The 20707-nt window shown below is 38.0% G+C and overlaps 1 long non-coding RNA gene across 45 annotated transcripts in view; it reads right to left on the bottom strand.

Annotated features, from left to right (window-relative positions):
- The window catches only part of LOC148151959 (uncharacterized), a 450140-nt gene that overhangs the window by 249760 nt on the left and 179673 nt on the right, over positions 1-20707 (bottom strand). The window contains exon 1 of one of the 45 annotated variants that reach the window (XR_015761126.1): positions 20395-20532. The exons of 43 other annotated variants lie outside the window; for them this stretch is intronic. This is a non-coding gene — a long non-coding RNA (uncharacterized LOC148151959). Of the gene's footprint in view, positions 1-20394; positions 20533-20707 lie in introns of those variants that run through there. One more of the 45 variants, XR_015761132.1, reaches the window with a different exon arrangement.

The raw sequence follows: 20707 nt of genomic DNA, 5'->3' as shown, positions 1-20707 counted from the left end.
TTCAGTCCTTGCATGGGATTTTGTACACTACACTGGTTTTGCTCATGCTGGGTATCGGGTCCTTCATCCTGGTAATTTGTTGTCTGAGAGTGGCTGTTGGTTTGTGTGCTGTTATGAGTCCTAGTGGTTGCAGTAATCTGGCTGTCAGTTCAGAAATGTTTTTGATGTATGGTAGTGTGGCTAGTCCTTTGGGTTTTGGCATGTCCTCATTCTGTTGTCTTTCCCTTAGGCATGTGTTGATGAAATTGTGGGGGTATTCGGTTTTGGCGAATACATTGTATAGGTGTTCTTCTTCCTCTTTTTGCAGTTCTGGTGTACTGCAGTGTGTTGTGGCCCTTTTGAACAGTGTCTTGATGCAACTTCTTTTGTGTGTGTTGGGGTGGTTGCTTTCGTAGTTTAGGACTTGGTCTGTATGTGTAGCTTTCCTGTATACCTTTGTGGTGAATTCTCCGTTCGATGTTCTCTGTACCATCACGTCTAGGAATGGGAGTTGGTTGTCCTTTTCTTCCTCTCTAGTGAATCGGATTCCTGTGAGAATGGCATTGATTTCTGTGTTTTCAATGATTACAAAGGTATCATCTACATATCTGCACAACACACTGCAGTACACCAGAACTGCAAAAAGAGGAAGAAGAACACCTATACAATGTATTTGTCAAAAACGGATACCCCCACAATTTCATCAACACATGCCTAAGGGAAAGACAACAGAATGAGGACATGCCACAACCCAAAGGACTAGCCACACTACCATACATCAAAAACATTTCTGAACTGACAGCCAGACTACTGCAACCACTAGGACTCATAACAGCACACAAACCAACAGCCACTCTCAGACAACAACTCACCAGGATGAAGGACCCGATACCTTCATGAGCAAAACCAATGTAGTGTACAAAATCCCATGCAAGGACTGCACAAAACACTACATAGGACAAACAGGAAGACAGCTAACGATCCGCATCCATGAACACCAACTAACCACGAAACGACATGACCAGCTATCCTTAGTAGCCACACACTCAGATGACAAGCAACATGAGTTTGACTAGGACAACACTACTATTATAGGACAAGCCAAACAGAGAACAGCCAGGGAATTCCGAGAGGCATAGAACTCATCCACAGATTCAATTAATAAGCACATCGACCTGGACCCAATATACCGACCACTGCAGAGGACAGCTGGAACTGACAACCGGAAGCGGCAGATACAAACCACTATAAATGCCGGAGGAAACATCACAGAAGCGCTTCACAGGAGGCTCCCAAGCACTGAGGATGTCACCTAGACAGAGGACGAAACGTCTGCAACACAAATTTCCAGCTCGGCAAACAGAACCACAACAGCTGCTGAGCTAGTTATGTGAGGATAAAAGAGGTCATTTGATAGGAGTGATAAGCTGCAAGGTGGCAGTGTTGGTGTCAAAGCAGCACTGCCCACTGATTGGCCTAAAGAGCTGCCTGCTCTGCAAACTCCAACAGACTCCAGTGGACATTCATTGCATGTGAACTAACACCTCTACCAGTTTGCCAGTATCGCTTCACAGCCAGAAGGGCATTAACAGCACAACAAAGCAGGGGCATTTATGAGGCTAGTCTCTCACCCCACATGTTCTATTGATATATATTTTAAGAGCAGAATTTTTAGGTATTGTCTGAATGAGCTTCCAATCAAGTCCTTGTTTTCAAAGTCACTCAGGAGAAGCCAATGTGCATATTTAAGTAACACCAGGTCTTTTTGTTCTAGTATATTGATTAAAAGAACTAACAACTCCAAAATACTACAGTGCATTGTCAACACAAGGCATACATCAACAAAACCAGTTTGGCTTGTGGAAAGACAAAGAAATAAGGCTCTAATGAACGATAATCATGAGAACAGTGTGCACTACATTGGGACCCTGTGGAAACCCTTGTGCGACACACTCTGGACATTGAAGATTCCAATGGGCACTTTCCTGCATCTGAAAACCTCCCAAAAAAATCCTTAATGTCAGAGAGTTTGGAGGATTCATCCAGTCATCCAAGAAATAATAGATGATTAAAAACAAGGTCTAATTCCTAGGTAACTGCTAAGTTGACTACCACCCAACATCTCCCCACCCATAAATGCCCTAAATTCCTGATGACAACCACCCAACTGGACCCTGCCTGCATGATCTACCCTCAGCTCTCCATTTTTAACTTGGCATTCTATCCACCAAACCTCTTATCTGACCTAGCACCTTACCCACCCATCACACTGAATGTTTACCCACCTGATACCCTATGTACCTGTAATCCCGTAAACCAAATACCACCACAAACCTACACATACCTTATATACATACCCTTTCACAGCAGCTGTCAAATTGTCTCGTTAAGTTGTTGGTCATTTAAATCTCAGGCTATGGTGCACTGAAGCTTGCAAAATGGAGCTCGATTTGACTTCCCCTGACTATCCTGACTAGAAGAAAAAGCTTTATTTATTTAAATTATGCTCCACACTTCCAAAGGAAACAGGATCAGAATTCCTGGATAGAAGTATAGAGTTCAGGAGTAATGTGAAAAACCATGTACAGACTTGCAATCTGATTCAGATTACCACTTCTCAAAATACCCAGTCCAATATGCAGTATCTATGAGTTATTAATATTTAAAAATTCCTTTCATCAATATTACAAATGCATCTATTACTTCCAGTGAAGTTACAAAGAAGCCCTGAAAGAATATGTTCATTTTTCTACAGGTAATACATCAATAAACAAAGTTCTATCCATAATACCTTCCATAATTTCAGGCCATACTATATCTGATTATGTGATTGTAGAATGTATATAAACGCAATCAAGAGGGCATTATTTAAATTGAAACAACATGCAGGATTATGGGGAAAAGGCAGGACTTAAAACCAAGTTAAATAGTTCAGAGAGCTAATGCAAACGTGATGGACTGAATGGCCTCTTTCTAAACTGTAACAATTCTGTGAATGACCAATATTATTTATGATGGAGTTGAAGGGTATATTTTGGCTAGACTATCAGGGGAACTTTTCTGGTCTTGTTCTCTGAAAGAGCAGAGGGGCCATCCCTTTAAAATCGCTGTGAAAGACAGCTTCTCCCACAGTTCAGGTATCAGTATTGCAGTTAAATCTATATGTTCTGCTCTAGATTTCATTGAGGCTTATACCAATATCCTTCTGACTCAAAGGAGAATTGTATCACCGAGTTAAAATTCTTTCATTGCTATTTACTTCAATGCTATTTACCTCAATGCTATTTTGTGGTGTTATTTTATGCAAGTTTTGCTACATAACAGTGGTGACAATAATTTAAAAGTAATTTACTGCCTGTAAGATGAATTGGAATATCATCAAGATGTGAAAAGCTTCTGTATAGATGTAGTTATTTCTTTCTTCGTAAGAAGTAAACTTTAAAGGATTGGCATGTACAGATAAATAAAGGAGACATTGTAACAGTGAAATTAATCGTTAAAAATGTTTCTGTGCTTAGAACCCTTGGGATGTATATGCTTAAAATATGGTAAGACAGATCACCAAAGGAAGACACATACATTCACTGCAAAAATAAATGTTTGTAGTCATTAGCTGGCAACAGAAATAATATGCTAATAAGTCAAACATACAGAAATTGTAGCTTTTGAAGTTCTAGAGGCACTGTATTCACAGTGCATGGCATACTCAGTTCCAAACAGAAAAAAAAAATGGAAGATATAGCAGACCCCAAGAGATCTCTTTTCGAAGCCTATGAAATAATTATGGCTGCAATCTGATGAAAGGCTACTTCACTAATTGAGGAATTCCTGTAATTAATATTTCTATTATTATGGAGTGTTAAGTCTAATGAAGGATGCAATGCATTCAGAGACAGTTGTCTGACCAATGTTCACAGTGAAACAGATAGATTTTAACCATGTTTAACATTTGGCATCAGCAAGTTCCCACTTAAGTTACACACCATTCTGACTTGGACTGAAACCACCACTAGTTCATTCACACTGCATCAAAATCTTGAAATATTATTCCCAGAGATGGTCATTGCTGTACCAATGCCAGAGGGACTGCAACGATTCAAGATGGCAGCTTAAATTCTGGTTAGGAATAGGTGACAAATGTTGACATTGTGAATGATGTTATCATCACATATTTTAAAAAAAGTAGTTACAGGCCTAAAGAGGCTTTTCCACAATTTCCAGAAAACTCCCCACTATAAAGTTTGTGTTCTTATCGACAGTTGCCCTTGCTTCTTTTGTGCAAGACTTAATACATATTAAGAATGAAATTTCTAACTGGGGAAATAGTAAATAAAAATCAAATCGTAGCAATTTGAGGAATACACAACCCAAATGTCTGTCATTGAATTATGGGTTTTTTGATGGATTTGGTTGAAAATTATTTTTAAAGTCATTAATTTGATTCACTGTTTGGCCAGTACAGCAATAAACTAAAACTAAAGCATTTGAAATACAATAGTTGATTCTATCCGATTTTGTCCTAAACAGGAAATGTTACAAAAGATAACAAGTTCTGTATTGTAAAAAAAAACTTTCCATCAAATATTAATGCTATGCTATTCTGTTACTTCCAGTATATGTGTGCCTTGCCTCATTGTGCTGGACAGTAAAGTTATTTTGCTGAGACAAAAATACTTTCTTTTTGTTGTAAGAACAAAAGCTGTTTTCCCAATAGCTAGAAATCACTTTCCTGTTTTTCAGCTTCTAGGCTGGGCAAGGTTATGTGCAGTGAGAGAGTGTGAGCACCTGGAGAACCAATTTACCTAGTTGTCACACAGACCTGCCTGGAGGTAAGTCTTTCATGTGAACACCTGCTGGCTCTCAAACTTTTGGTGGGGGAGGGGCATGGGTGTAATGAAGAGAGCTCCAACTTCTACTAGTATGAAAATCTAACAATTCGTCTTGCAACTAGAGGACAGCAAAACCCAGAAAATTTCAAACTGCAAAGGAGGAACAGAATCATTCTACCTTGCATAGGCTTGAGTTTTTATTCCTTGGAAAAATGAAATATTGCAAGTTAAAAGGGCTTGTGAAATCAACTATAAGGCTACTCTTAAAATCCATGACAGCACAAAAATCTGTGCACCACGCGCAGATCTGAATAAAGATACTTTTGGAATCCTTTGCATATGAACATGTGGAACAAATACTATTCTTATTGTGAGCCTCATTTTAAAAAGAGATGTCTGAATAATTAATGTCCTGTTGCTTACTGAAAAGGCAATAAATCCAAAAAGAAATGATATTTTGAAATGTACACACAACTGCAACATTTTTCAAATTAATTGTAGGAACAGTAGACTGTTCAACTCATTGATCCCCCTCCACCATTTAATCATGACTGATTACCAACCTCAATGTCACTGTCCTGCCAGAGCTCCATGTCCATTGATGTCATGAAATCCAGAAATCTAATGATATCTTAAAGTACTCGAAGGCTGAGCCTCCATACTTGTCTGGGATAGGGAATCCAAAGATACACAACCATCTGAGTGAAGAAGGTCTTTCTTGGTCTAAAATGTTATACTTCATATTCTGAGGTTGTACCTCTTGGTTTAATCTCACCAGCAAGTGGAAACATTCTATTCATATCCACACTGTTATGCACTTAAGAACTTTCAATTAGATAATTCTCATTCTTTAAACTCTGGAGAATACAGGCTCAATTTTCTCAATATCATAAAACAATCCCAGAGATCATAAGGGTGAACATCCATTTTACTCCCTTTATAGCAAGTATATCCTTTTCTACATAAGGAGCCAAACTGTGTCTCTTACCTTTACAGTTTTCTTTACTTAGATTTAAGATCCTAGTTTCAGAATTAACTACTTTACAATAAAATTTAATCTTAAATTCTATTATATTATGGTCACTTTTTCTCAAAGGCTCCTTTATAGCAAGTTTATTAATCAACCTGTTTTTATTACTAATGACTAAATCTAAAATAGCCAATCTCAAGTTGGTTTTTCAATATGCTACTCGTGAAACCCATTTTACTATCTTAGTGCTATGAACATATAAGTGAAGTAATTCTCCCTTCTAAATATTATTTTCTTTTCGGGACCTATTTGATGTTTCCCATTGCTTCATCTTTCTTCTAATTGTGCTTACTACATTTTTACTTCCTGTTATCAGTTTTACTTCCCTCTAATCTGAGCATTCTGTCAGGAGCCCTTTCCCCAATAATCTAATCTAAACAATCCCTGACAGCAGTAGAAAATCTCCCTGCAATTATAAGTCTCAATTCTGCTGAAGTGTAATCTCTTCATTTTGTATATCTTCCATTTGCCCCAAAGAAGGTTCTCTTGCCTCAGAAAGCTGATGCCCCCTCCCCCCCTCCGCTACACATGTGTTGAATAAATCCATTCTCCTATTTCTATGTTTACTCAATTGTGGAAAAGGAAACTGTTTTGAGATTACATCAGTGAAGTCCTGATTTTTAATTTCCTTCTGATATCTCTGAAATCTGCTTCTACAGCCTCATTCCCTTTCCCACCAAAGTAATTGGTATCAACATGGACCATGATCTCTGGCTGTTTACTCTCCACCAGAAGAATGTCCTGCAGTCATTCCATGACATCTTGTCCTTCACACCAGGGAGACAAGAACATGGGCACAAACATATGAATTTGGAGCAGGAACAGGCATTCAGCTTTGCAGCCTTGCTCCATTATTCAATACGATCATAGCTGATCTGATTATAATCATAAATCCACATTCCAACACATCCCTGATTACCTTTCATCATCTTGCCTAATAAGAATCAATATACCTGTGCCTTTATTCAAGGACTCTATTTCTACCTCTTTTCAGAAAGAGAGTTCCAAAGACTCATGATCCTCTGAGAGAAAAAGAAAACATCTCATCCTCCATTAAGACCCTAAAATGAAGTCCATCAGTACCTGGGCAACATACCACCTTGATATCAAGTCTACGGTCACAGGAGGGCCTATCTATTTCACTAATTAATGAATTCCCTACCACTACCGCTCTTCCACTCTTCTTTCTATCCTCCACTACTTGTAGTATCAAAGATTTGGTCTTGGATGTGTTCCTTCGAAGAACTATCATCTTCAATATCAAAATTAGAAAATTGATTAGTGAGCCGGATCATTTCAACAGATTCCTGCATTACATTCCTAGATCTCTTATGCTAGCCATTGATCACCCATTCCTTATTTGCCTGGACACTTCTCACCTATGATGTTACTACCTCCTAAACATACTATCATGTCACTCTCAGTTTCACAATGTGCCACAATGATTCTACCTGCTGCTGAACCCCCAGAAGCTAAAGCCCAGGTTTCTGAAGTTGGTGACAATTCCTGCTCATATGGTTATCTAGGTCACTAGTAGTGATTTCCCACATAATACAGCACTTTCAGTTCCCTCAACTAAGCTACTAATTATGCCTTAATTTTAGGAATATAGAAAATTATTCAATTAAGGAGCTGAGCCTACATTTCATGCTGGTGAAGAATATCTATCTACATCCCAATATTCATTCATGAATATGTAGCTTCATCAACACTTTTGCTGAATTGAAAGTACTAACAGTGACTTGGTTAGAGGGTTGGCTACCGACCAAGTTCTTTATTCCTGTTTTGTACGTTAGACCGTTGTCATGGATATCCACTTACATTACTGACATCAATAAACAAATAGCACTTCTCACAGATCCATGTTGGATTGAAACACTGCTGATGAAGAAGGCATCAAAGAAATATATCACTCATTTAATAGATTTCCAAATTAAATCAAAAACTTAGAAATTTTCAAGTAGAGTCATAGAGCCATACAACATGGAAACAGACCCTTTGGTCCACCTTGTCCATGCTGATCAAACTAAACTAATCCCATTTGTCAGTGCCTGGCCCATATCCCTCTAAACATTTTTTATTCATGTACCTGTCAAAATGTCTTTAAATGTTGGTAACTATACCAGCACCTATCCTCTTCCTCTAGCAGGTCATTCCCCGTAGGAATCACCATCTGTGTGAAAAGGTTGTCCCTCAGGCCCCTTCTAAACTTTTGTCCTCTCACCTTAAAATAATGCCCTCTAATTTTGAACACCATTACCCTCGGGAAAAGACCGTACCTATGCCCCCCATGATTTTATAAACCTCTATAAGGTCACCCCTCAACCTTGTATGCTCCAGTGAGAAAAGTCCCAGCCTATCTAGCCTATCCTTAAAACTCAAACCTTCCAGTCCCAGTAACAGATTTGTAAATCTTTTCTGCACCCTCTCCAATTTAATAATATCCTTCCTATAGCAGGACAACCTTAACTGTACACAGTACTCCAAAAGTGGCCTCACCAATATCCTGTACAACTTGCAACATCCCAACTCCTATATTCAATGATCTGAGAAAAGAAGGCATGTGTGCCAGATGTCTTCTTCAGACCTTCTATGCCTGTGATGCAACTTTCAAAGAACTATATACCTGAACTCTTATGTCTCTTAGTTCAACAACATATGTCTTTTATAATTTCTCTTATAGATTTTGATTTTACACTCTGATTTGTGTCCTTCTTCTTCTGAAGTAGCAATCCAGAATGGAATGCTTGGTTATCTTCAGTATCATACCAAAACAGACAGTTTTCACGTGTTATTCTATTGTATTGCTTTGGGTGAGCTGACCCCAATCCTGTTTCCTTTCAGTATCCACCCACCATTTCTATTCTGATCAGAACCTTTGTGCATAATAATTGCCAACCAGCTGAAATCAATAGTATAAGTCACTCCATCCTTTTCTGGTTTTGTTTTGCACTTGCCTTTTCAACCATTGGGGATCAAGTTCAAGCTGCTCGAAAAAAATTGAAGGACAACATTTTTGCGGAGCTTTGAATTGAAAATTAATCTGTTTCAGTTCTGCTCAATTTCGACAGTGATGATATCCTGCAATCAGGTGTCAATGAATACCAAATGCCAGAATTTATTTTGGTGTTATGGGAGTTTTTGTCATTGGTCATTCAAATCCTACGTAAAACTATCAATATAACTCTAATTTTGCTTTGATTAAATACTACTGAAACTTTTCTGTGATAATTACACAATTCAGCAATAAAAATGCAAAATGACACGTTTCATTGCTGTTGACACCAATGCCGATGTATTTGAGTTTCCCAGGATCTATCCAGTAGTGCAAAGCAGATCATAACTCAAATCAAATTTAGAGGACTATAATGGCTTTAAAACACATCTGTCATTTCACAATATCCTCATACTTAAGGGTGAGGATTTAATAAAAATAGGGTGTGTCGATTTTTTATGTCCCAATTAGAGATTAGCATAAAGGTCAGCAAAAGGCAGGCACAGAGACAGATGGGCCAATGTATTTGCTCTGCCAAAGAGTGTGCTTGTTCCCCAGCTTGATCACATCACCTGACCATTTTCCCAGAGGATTTTTATTGAGTAGCAAGATAACCTGCCCACAAACCAGGTAGCCAATTAGCATATTGTAGGCTTATGAATTCATTGTTGAAAGCTGACTGGAATTTTCTCATGAAGAACAGTATAAATGTCTTAAAGTATACTCTCTGTCTGTCTTAGTGCCAATCTCCACAAGCAAGCCTGCTTGCTTTTGCCATTTTTAAAGTTAAGCTTAAAATTTGGAGAGAGGGCACCTCCATCGTAAACATCCTGCTGATTATTCAGAATTGGATGGTTTCTTACTGGCCCTCTGTATTTGTGAGCCTGTGGACCATACTTAATTGGATGATGAACATACCATCTTGTCATTAATTGGCCAATTCAGAGAACATTACTGCCGACTGATCATTCCCCGCAGTAAGTGAACTTTCAATCCTTGTATGGTCATGGTGGCAGTGTGCTGAGGTCTGTGTGGTAAATCACACTTTTGTGACCTTGATGTTGAATGTTTGCCTTTGCAGTTTGCAATGCAATTTAAACGAAGAATTCATTAATAAAAAGAAACAATTTGTATTTAACATTCATTTCTAAACAGTTAGGCTGTTTTGTCCTTAACCCACTTTTTAGCAGGCTTGGCAGTCCTATTTCTGGGTCAGATACAATGACGGATGTAACAATGAGCTTGCCCCAGTTCTGTGGATCACTTAAGAACTGAGACAAGGATTTTGGGTTGGGGGGGAGGGGAGAAGAAGGGGGGGGGGGGGGGGTGGTGGATGCATTCTACTATACTCTGTTCTTTTCCTTGGAAGATTGTGGACTTGGCAGAGATCCAAGGGTGGGGCCAGCAGATCTTTTAAATGTAAGTGATTTTCAAAAATTGTAACTGTAGTCTCCTATGTTGCTAGTGGAGAATTGGAACACTTGTAATGTAATAGTCACAATATAAAATTAACACATAATGCTCCTTTCACTAAACTTTTGAATACTGAAAAATAACAAGAATTTGTATTCATACAGCACCTTTATTATTATAAAACATCCCTAGGTCCTTCACAGGAGCATGAAACAATGATTGAGACCAAGGCACATTGTGATATTAACATATAAACATTAAATATGTGCAAAATAGGAGCAAAAGTAGGCCATTCTTCCCCTCAAACCTGTTTCACCATTCAACAAGGCTGCATTGCATTGTGTTCTAAATTCCACATTCCTATCAATTCCTAATAAGCTTTGAGTCTATGGCCAAACAGGAATCTATCCATCTCCATGATAAAGTGATTCAATGACCCCACTTCCATCATGTTTTGATGGAGAACTGCAAAGTCATAGAACCTTCTGAAAGAAAACAAAATCCCCTCATCTCTGGACTAGATTGGTGATCCTTAATTTTATAACAGTGTAATCTAGTTCTAGACTTACCCACAACAGTGAACATTTTTTCCATGTCCACCCTGTCAAGATCATTCAGGATCTTACAAATTTCAATCAATTCAACCTTCATTCTTCTAAATGCAAGTGGAAATAATTCAACCTGTCAAATCTTCCCACATGAGATAAGCCACTCATTCTAGCATCAATCTGATAAAACTCCACTGAACCACCTTCAATATTTTTACACTACAATATTTGGGATATAGTCTCACCAATACTTTATATAACTAAGGCATAATGTCCGTATTTTTACATTAATTTTCTCTTGTAGGAACAGCATCCCATTCGTTTCTGACTCACTTGCTTCATCTGCATACTAATATTTTGAGACTCATACACTAGAAAACCTCGATTCTACTGCACCATATAATTTTGCAACATTTAACTGTTTAAATAATGCAATATCTTTTCATTCTTCCTGGGAATGTGAATAACTTCACACTTTTCAACATCATACTCCATCTTTTTATTTAGTCCCTTAACCTATCAATATTGGTTTGCATCTTTGTTATGTCATTTTCACAACAAACTTTCTTGCCTAACGTTATATCATTGACAAATTTAGCCATCATGCTTTTGAGCACTTCATCTAAGTTACTGATATAAATTGTAAAGAGTTGAAGACACAGAACAAAACCTACTGAAACCTACTTATCATGTCGTGCCAGTCTAAAAAGACCCATTTATGCATATTTTTTGTTTTCTACCAGCCAGAAATCTTTTATCCAACTAACATGCTACTCCTTAAACCACAAGCTCCTTCTTTGCGCACTAACCTTTGCTGTGCCACTTGTGTGAAAGGTCTTCTACAGCACATCAATAGGCTGCCCTTTCTGCATAGCACATGCGACTCCTTCAAAGGATTCCAATAAATTGGTTAAAAACAAGTTCTCTTTTGCAAACCACACTGACTCTTCCTGACTATACTGCATTTTGCCGGGTGCTTAGTAATGATTCATTCTCACATTTTCACCATGACATATGTGAAATTAACTGGCCAATAATTTCCTGTTTTATGATTTCTTTCATTTTTCAATAGCGAGATTGTACTTATGTTTTTCAGTCGAATGGAATAATTTCAGAATTTAGCAAATTTTGGAAATTAACGTTGCATCATTTAATACTTCATTAGCCACCTCCTTTAGGACCTCTATCAGGATCCGCAGAATTATTAACCCCCAGCTCTATAGTTTGTGCAGTACCCCTTCACCAGTGATTATAATTTCAGCAAGTTGCTCTGTTCTTCCAACTTCCTGACTTAAAAGTGTTTCTAGATTGTGTACAGTGAAAAGAGAAACAAAATATTGATTCACCACATCCACCATTTATTTATATACTCTCACTACTATTAACAATTACTATTCACTCCCCTTCTTACCATTCTCTGTTCTTCATTTTCCACAACTCTATTCTTTTCTGCCTCAACTCTATCCCTTGATTTGTTAAATTTGCTCAAGCATGGTCTCTCACCCTTCCACCCTCCTGCCCCCCCAACTTCTTTATTTAAAGCACTGACTAACTCCCTGTTAATGCAGCTGGTGGGAATACCAGTCTCAACATGGGTCAGGGGTAGAATGTCCAAACACTGCACATATTAAGTCAGATATTGAAAAGTTTGGCCAAAGAGCTATGTTAAGCAGTCTCTCACGGAGAAGAGGAAGTTGGATTGGTTGGAAGGTTTAGGGAGGGGATTATAGAGATTAGAGATATGACAACTGAAACCACAGTGACCAGTGGTGTAGTGCTTAAAACAAGCCATACACAGGAAGTCCAATTTAGAAGAAGACAAAATTCTTGAAGGGTTGTGATTCTGGAGGAGATTAGAAATACATGGAGGAGTGGAGATAAGAAGGCATTTGAAAATATGACGTGTTTTAAAATTGAGATGCTATCAGACCAAGAGCAAATTTAAGTCAGTGAATGGGGATGATAGTTGAATAGGACCTGATGTGCTTTAGGGCACAGGCAAGAGAGTTTTGAATGAGCACAACTGCATACAGGGTAGAAGAAGAAATTCATGCCAGGAGAACATCAGAACAGTCAAGTCTAGACGTAACAATAGCATGGATGGGGTATACTCGATGCACTGTTCACATTAATGTTTGACATCTCTAGCACCTTTCCCTCACCTTCATCTGCTCTCACCCTTCCTCACCAATTACATGAAGTGTGAAAGGTTTTGAGAAGAGGCCCTTACAAATGCACTTTATGGAGTTCCAAAGAAATAGGAACTCTTGTCAAAGTACAAAAGACTTATAATTGCAAAAGAAGATTGCCAGATATTGGCTTTGAGGTGCTGTAATAAGCCACTTATTATTTAACTGAGGAAATTATTACAAGATAAACATAGTATCAAATTAGAGCATTATTTTATTTATCTCTGCTAACTTTTCTATCTGTTCAGTTCCTGTGAAGTGCCTTGAGAATGTCTAAACATTTGCTTGTTTCATAAAGACAAGTTATGATTACTTAACACTAAAAGAAAACAAAGAATTGTAAATGCTGGAGATCTGAAACAGAAATTGCTGGAGGAAGCTCAACAATCTGGCAGCATCTATAAAGGAAAAACAAAATCAATGTATCAAGAACTTTGGGTTTCTCCAACAATTCCTGTTTCTGTTTGTTTATGATTATTTAATAGCTGTGTAATGGTTAGAAAATTTCTCAAACACTTTCATAATTACAATAACTTAATTAAAAACTGTAATGTTACACTTTACTACTGATACATTTTGTACTACTAAAAATATTGTTCTGACTATTAAAGTAATACATGAAAAGCATGAAAATAACTTGTTACATTCAAAATCTGCAGTGAAGTTTGCAATGGCACCCACTCTACTTAGAAAAATCATTGTGCTACAAATACCCACATATTCTAAATTTGCTTCAAATTCTTATGTTGCCAAGTGATCACTGTTGTCCAATAGTTTAAGAGTAGTTGATGGCACACCCTCCTATAATTCCAGCAAACACACTTGCTTGTTATCTGAAATAAAACAAATAACTGTAGATGCTGGATGCTTTTTGTTTCTGTTTTATTTTCTGCTTTTTGATTCATTATCTTTGCATACTTTCCAATTGATGGGATCAGTTGGAGACATCTCTAAAAATTACACTACAATTGTTCATGAGAAAGTTCCTAAGCATGACCCAACGTAAGGCTCCCTCTCTGGCAGATAGTTTTGGGGCCAGATCAAGAACTCTCTGAGAAATCATATTGTGAACACACATCTGAGCATTTTGCTACAATGAATGGGACAGAGTTTAATGTAAATGTAAATTAGATATCAACTAAATTGTGGATAAATTTCAAAAACATATTAATCTGCTCTCTTTCAATCTTGTAGAAGACTACTATAAAGCATTACTAGCCATATCACAAATGGATCTACTTTTAGAATTGACCCTTGACCCCAATTAATCGCTGTTGAACTGTCATGTCTTTTTGGGGATGAGAAAATAATTTCATGGAGATTGTCTCAGGCTGAAATAAAATTGTTCATAATATGGAATGATAGAGCTCAAAGATAATTCTTTTCCACTAATTAGGTTTGAATGATTATTTTCCTGAAAGTGCTTATTCTTATAATGTTAAAATATTTCACATGGACTGGGAAATTTGTGATATCTTGCCCAAGTGGTTAAACTCCATGGACACCATCTTACATTGCTCCAGAAGGAGATATGGAAGGAAGCAGAAATCATCCACTTCTGCCAGGCCCAAAGGTTGTGCAGTAAACATACATCAGCCCTAGGAGGACATCTGGTGAGTGAAAGGTCCAGAAGAAGCTGGAAGACTACAATGAAAGTGAACACACAGGCCGAAGCAGCTGGTGTTGGGAAATGGGGGAAAAATAATGCTGCAGCATGCATGAGCAGAAATAAGGGGTTCAAGGAGAAGGGCAGAGACCAGTTCAGAGGAAGATATTAAAATTCAGGGGAAGGCATTGTAAATTCAGCTGCAGGTAGAGGGGATACTGCAATCCTGTCAGTCCAAGTGTCCCAGAAGCACTGAAAACAACTAGTCATTGGGGACAAAATCTGGAGCTTGAGGAATGTCAAACAAGTCATCCAATCATCAGCCATGGCAGAGGAATACGCACAGATTACCCCCTGGGTTAATGAAGATTCACTATATGCTCTCCAGTTGATGCCACTGAAATGTGGGAGATTCACCTCTCACAGGATGGCCAGAGGAGGCATCCTCATCTAATAAAGAGAGTCTTGTTAAGGAGACCACTAGCTCTGGTGTCATCAGTGGGACCTGGCTACAGAGTAGAAAATTAAATGAATCACTTCTGTATGTTGCAAGTGTGAGTGAAAATCCAAACTCTCAATGTGCGCTCACACTTATGGGAGGGGATGCACGTTTTGTATATAACAGGGGATTATCAGGGGAGTGTGATGATTGTTTGCAGTAACAGCTCAAAAAGCCCTGTTACCCTGCTACAATCTTAGTTGGACTTTTAAAAAAAAATGTATTCATGTGTCTTTGGCCGGGTCAGTGTTTATTACACATCCTTAGTTGCCTCGGAGAAGGTGGCAGTGAACCGTCTTCTTAAACTACTCCAGTCCATGTGCTGTAGCTAGAGCAGATGCTGCAGGTAAATGTGGGAATAGGGAAGCTAATATTCCATGGGGTTATGGCACGCAAAAGCAAAGGAACAGAACCAGAGATTGTAGGCATCTAATCAAAGAGTCGGTCCATCCTGATATGGAACTTTTTATTCTCCCACTGACTTAAAAGAGGAGATGGCCCACCTCACCCACAAAAGGTTGAGAATATAGGAGCAAATTACTGCAGATGCTGGAGTCTGGACTGAAAACAAGAAGTGCTGGGGATCACAGCAGGTCAGGCAGCATCTATGGAGAGAAAGCGAGCTAACCTTTTGAGTCTAGATAAATCTTCTTCGAAGGTTGAGAATGGTTGTGGCAGTGTCAAACCTGCCAGAGCTGAAGAAGGTGGAGATAATCATTTCAAATGTGGAAATGAGGTGGTTGGAAGACAAGGGTCAGAATTATATTGGGACTGGTGAGTTTGCTAAGCAATCTCTCTCGGCAATGGAGGGTGAGAAATTATGTAGTGGAGTTTGGGATGGAAACGTGCAGTACCTTGGATGATTCTACTCATCTGTTCAGCCCAGGTAAATGTAAATTGAACAGGCTTTGAAAAATAATAAAAAACTATTAGTTTTATTACCACAACAAGCCCAAAAGTGGTCTGATCCTTAAGGTGAATAGGCTTCCAACTTTTTGCCCCACTCATCTTCCATGATACTTTGGCATTTTGATATCAGGGATCTGAACTGATGGCATCATGCCCGATTTTATGGCAGATCAACAACGCCATCTACATACTTACTGTCCAGAAAATTGCACTATTGTATGTTACTAGATTAAGGACCTGTATGAGGAAGAGTGCAAGTTTCCCAGTCAAATTTGGATTACACCAAGGACCAGCAATAAACTCCTTGCTTTTCCTGATGACATGGATGTTCTAACTCTGCAAATTAGCCAGGAATTGTCATAATCAGTGATGCTTGCAGACATCATTGAGCTAGTGATGGAGGTAATGAGAATAAGACTGAGTATCTGTAGAACTAGAGAAAAGTACTGGAATATGGGTATCTGCAGACAGAGGTATCACTATATTAGCTGTTGGTTTGAGTCGAAGGGACAGGATAGGAGTGGAGGTATATTGATTATGGGTAAAGACTTGGAGAAAACAAATTGTTTCAAGCGCCTGGAGTCATTGCTGGCAAATGATGGAAATATAAAACTGGAACTGAATCAACTTATTGGCTCTGGTTCAAGTAATTGGAAGAAGTGCAGTGGAATGACATAGCATAGAAGAATATCATTGAAATTAAAAATAGAATCTACAAGACAGTTGTGAGACTAGTCTTGTTGTCTCATGCAGAAACATGGGTAACATCATGAAGACAGGAACAATGACTGGATACTAATATGATATGGGTGCTGAGATAGACATGTGGAAGGATGAGAAAGGACAATATCTCAAACTAGCACATCAGGGGTTCAATGAAATTGTAGTTAAGAAGGGATTGATATGCTATGGCCATGTGTTGCAGAGAAAGAGGGAATGTGGTGAGGCAAGTAATGACATTGGGACTGCCAGAAAGGAAGAAATGAAGGACTAAAATCTGATGAAAACCACATTGCTTAGAGACCTGAACACAGTGGGATTAGAAGAGGAATTGCTAATTGACAGAAAGACACAGAGAAGGGTGAACAACCATAATTTTGACAATTACAAGTTAAGTGGTAGAAACCAAGATAATAAAAAAAACAACACTATAATATTGATGTCGGTGTCAGAGACAAGTGGGTGGATTCTAACTATCGCATGGTGGCTGGCCATCGAAAAGTGCCAGTGGGAGGCTCAGTTTATTTTGGTATACCTAGCTTCATTACCCCTTGGCTGACTGGATGTGAGGACCAAAACGCTGATTCCCCTGTAATTCACCATCTTTGACCAACATAATAGCAGACAGTTCGAGGGTTCTCAAGGCTAATTTACATGCTGCTGGAGATCTCATCAATTGACATCTTGTCTTCAATTTTCCCTTTACCACGTTTCCGCCATTGGTGACCTGAAGTGTCCATCCTCCTTATATGTCACCTTTCTACACCAGTCAAACTGGGAATGGACTCATCATTATCAGATTGGATGATCCTTCAGGTAATCAGACAGCTGTTATGCCCATCCTAATATTTTAATAGCTAATAAAACAAAAGCTTTATTAAAAATAAATCTTATGAATACAGCTTTTTTTTTTGTCCTGGTCTGTTTGCAGAGTGGGATATTAGAGTCGAAAAGTGTGGTGCTGGAAAAACACAGCCGGTCAGGCAGCATCTGAGGACCAGAAGAGTTGAAGAGCTAATGAAGACCTCATGCTCGAAATGTCGACTTTCCCACTCCTCTGATGCTGCCTGACCAGTTGTGCCTTTCCAGCACCACACTTTTTGACTCTGATCTCCAGCATCTGCAGTCCTCACTTTCTCCTGGAGTGAGCTACTCGTTTTGTAATTCATGAAGAATCCAAGACAATATTGAAAGGTCAGTAAAGTGAAGCCAGAGACCAGTCCGGTGAGTGATAAGATTGATTTGTTGTGAAAGAGGTTGATGGGGTGTTGGAGGAGAGCCAAGGAAGACAACAACCTGACTTATTATGATGGAGTCCATGGGAGTGGCTCTACTTCTCTTGACCTCACTAGCTGCTACAGAAAAGAGTGTTCACAACTAAAGCTCCACACAGTCAGTCAGAAATATTGTACCAATATTCTACAAAGATCAATAGGACCTTGATTTGAATAGGTAAATGAGATTTCACGGTGATTCAAATGTGTCAGTGATGAGCAATTGGTTGTGCCAATATTATTTTTAAAATGGAACTTTTACTTCTATTCCAGTGGGACTGAGTCCAATTGTTGTACTTCTATTGCTATGCCCGCCAAGCAGTTTTTTTTTCTGACTGTAGGTTTGCTCGCTGAGTTGGTTGGTTTATGTGCAGATGTTTCATCAGCCTGCTAGGTAACATCATCAGTGTCCCTTCCAATGAAGCACTGTTGTACTATTTCGCTCATTATTTATCTGACCCGGTCTGTTATAGTGGGTTGTGCCATTTCTGGTCCTGCTCTGCAGTGACTCATATATAGGATCCATTTCTATCTGTTTGCTGATAGCGTTCTGGATTGAGAACGGGTCAGATAAATAATGAGTGGAATTCTACAACAGTGCTTCATTGGAAGGCACACTGATGATGTTAGCTAGCAGAGTAACACAGCGTCTGCATACAAACCAATCAGCTCAGTGAGCAAACCAACAATCGCATCCACAACCTGAGCTACAAATCTTCTCAAAAACCTTTGAAAAAAATGCCTGTGTTTGTATTCTAGCAAGTGAACATATGGGGCTTTGTTTTGCGATGTAATAATTCATTTTAATTTCCATAAGTTAAGAAGCAAATGCTGATTTTTAAAAACGTTTAGTTATTTCACAAAAAATGATTATTAAACTGAGTCACAAAACTAAATACCTAATCTTGCTTGGATTTGTATTATATCTTGTTTTTGGTTGAATTAATCTTGTGAATTTTATTTCTGAATATCCCTGCAAAGAGAAGGTAGCAGCCACTTGATGCTGGACCAACTTAAGAGGCAGGTCACATGACCTACTGAGGCATGCTGAGCCATCAATTAAATTATAATCATTCTCATCTTAAGTTAAATTTAAATTAAGAAGAAATCACAGAGTATACTGCAGAATTTAGTCTACTTGTGAAAAAAGCTTGAAACATTATTATTCTTGAATTATTGGATTGACTCAATCTTGAAATCATTTCTCTGCTTCTGGTTTCTCAACTATTGTCTATATCGTTTAACTGCCAATATTTAAAAATAAAATAAACGTAGCAGCAGTTCAATAGTGCAGATGCTTTCTACACAGAATTATTAATAGTATTCAATCATACAAATAAAAAATGTAACTAGCATTAATAAAAAAGCAAACATTTAACAAGTTGATGTAAAAAAGGTGAAATAAACAATCCACATTTATGAGTTGATTAAATTTATCACTGAGTTTTTATTGGAGTCTCAAATCTAAACTAATGAGGTAATGACAACTAACTATATATATGCTCATAAATGACTTTTTTGATGCCAATTTACATTTTTGTTAAGTGTATGATCAATTTTTAGGTATAAATATGACTTTTTCTGTGTGGGTATACTAAGTCATTTAGAAACGTTTATAATGACAAAGTTGCTATTGTGGCATTTTATAAAACCTTCAGACCTGTAATTAATAATTTATGCTTTATTCTAAAATATCCCTACTGTTCTAACAGTTAATCATTGATTCTGAGAACAAAAGTTTACTATTTATCATGCCAAGCATGCTACTGCTTCCAGCTTCAAATCAAGTTCAGTCTGCAAAAGGTTAACTCAATGAAAGAGAAAGCTCCATAATAATTTACATAATAATGTCACTGGTGTACTGTGACAGCTGGACCTCATGGGAGAGAAAGACTGAAGACTCTGTACTCAGAATTTTTAATAGTGTAAGAAATTGTTTTAACAACATGGGTAAATAGTTGTCATATATCTGTGCAGTACTAAAACAAAAAGAAGAGAACTCAATAATAATCTTGAAAAAATAATTTCAAGAAAGTGAAGGTTGCCTTTCATTTCATTCTGAATTTTAAAAATCCTTTTGGTTAAATCCAATTTTCAATTGTGCAGTCGATTAAGTTTTAGCCTGTTTATACAAATGTCTGTACATACATTTTCAAAATGCGGTATTCGGCACATTCCTGAACCGACAGGATCAGCATTGTAATTTTTAAAAACATTTATTAAACCATATAATCATTTTTGTTCTGTAATATTATTTTATGGGATTTTTTTGTATCTTCTATGAGGTACTTTTTGAAACAAAGGCAGAGGTAAACCTAATTCAATTCAGAGATCTGTACTGGAAAGTTCTCTTAGGGTCTCAATTAAGTATGTAGAGTGTGTGAGAAATAGTTTTACACTTACCAAGCCTAAGACTTAGCGTATTGTAGTCAGTGGCAGTGTTGTACATATTGTTCCTTCTTTGTACATGTCGTTCATTGAATAGCTTCATATTTCTTTTAGTGGCGCTGCTGCTTTTGTTTGTTCACACAAAATGGCGGTGGCATCTTGTGTGTGCCAGCAAATGGCTTTCCTCAGTTTTCACATGGCACTGTGAATCCTGAGAGTCACTTGATTATTTATATGCAAATTCAGACACAGTATCCAGCACTTTTTGCCAATCTATTTTCAGCAGTCTATAACGCTGTTTAATAGTCCGTGCTTTTTAAGGAGGCTG

Source organism: Chiloscyllium plagiosum, unplaced genomic scaffold (genome assembly GCF_037043375.1).
Source record: "Chiloscyllium plagiosum isolate Xiang-an unplaced genomic scaffold, Cpla_swu_hap1 HiC_scaffold_2, whole genome shotgun sequence".
Classification (NCBI taxonomy): Eukaryota; Metazoa; Chordata; class Chondrichthyes; order Orectolobiformes; family Hemiscylliidae; genus Chiloscyllium; species Chiloscyllium plagiosum.
Note: the sequence above shows the minus strand (reverse complement) of the source record. Positions and strands in the feature narration are given on the sequence as shown.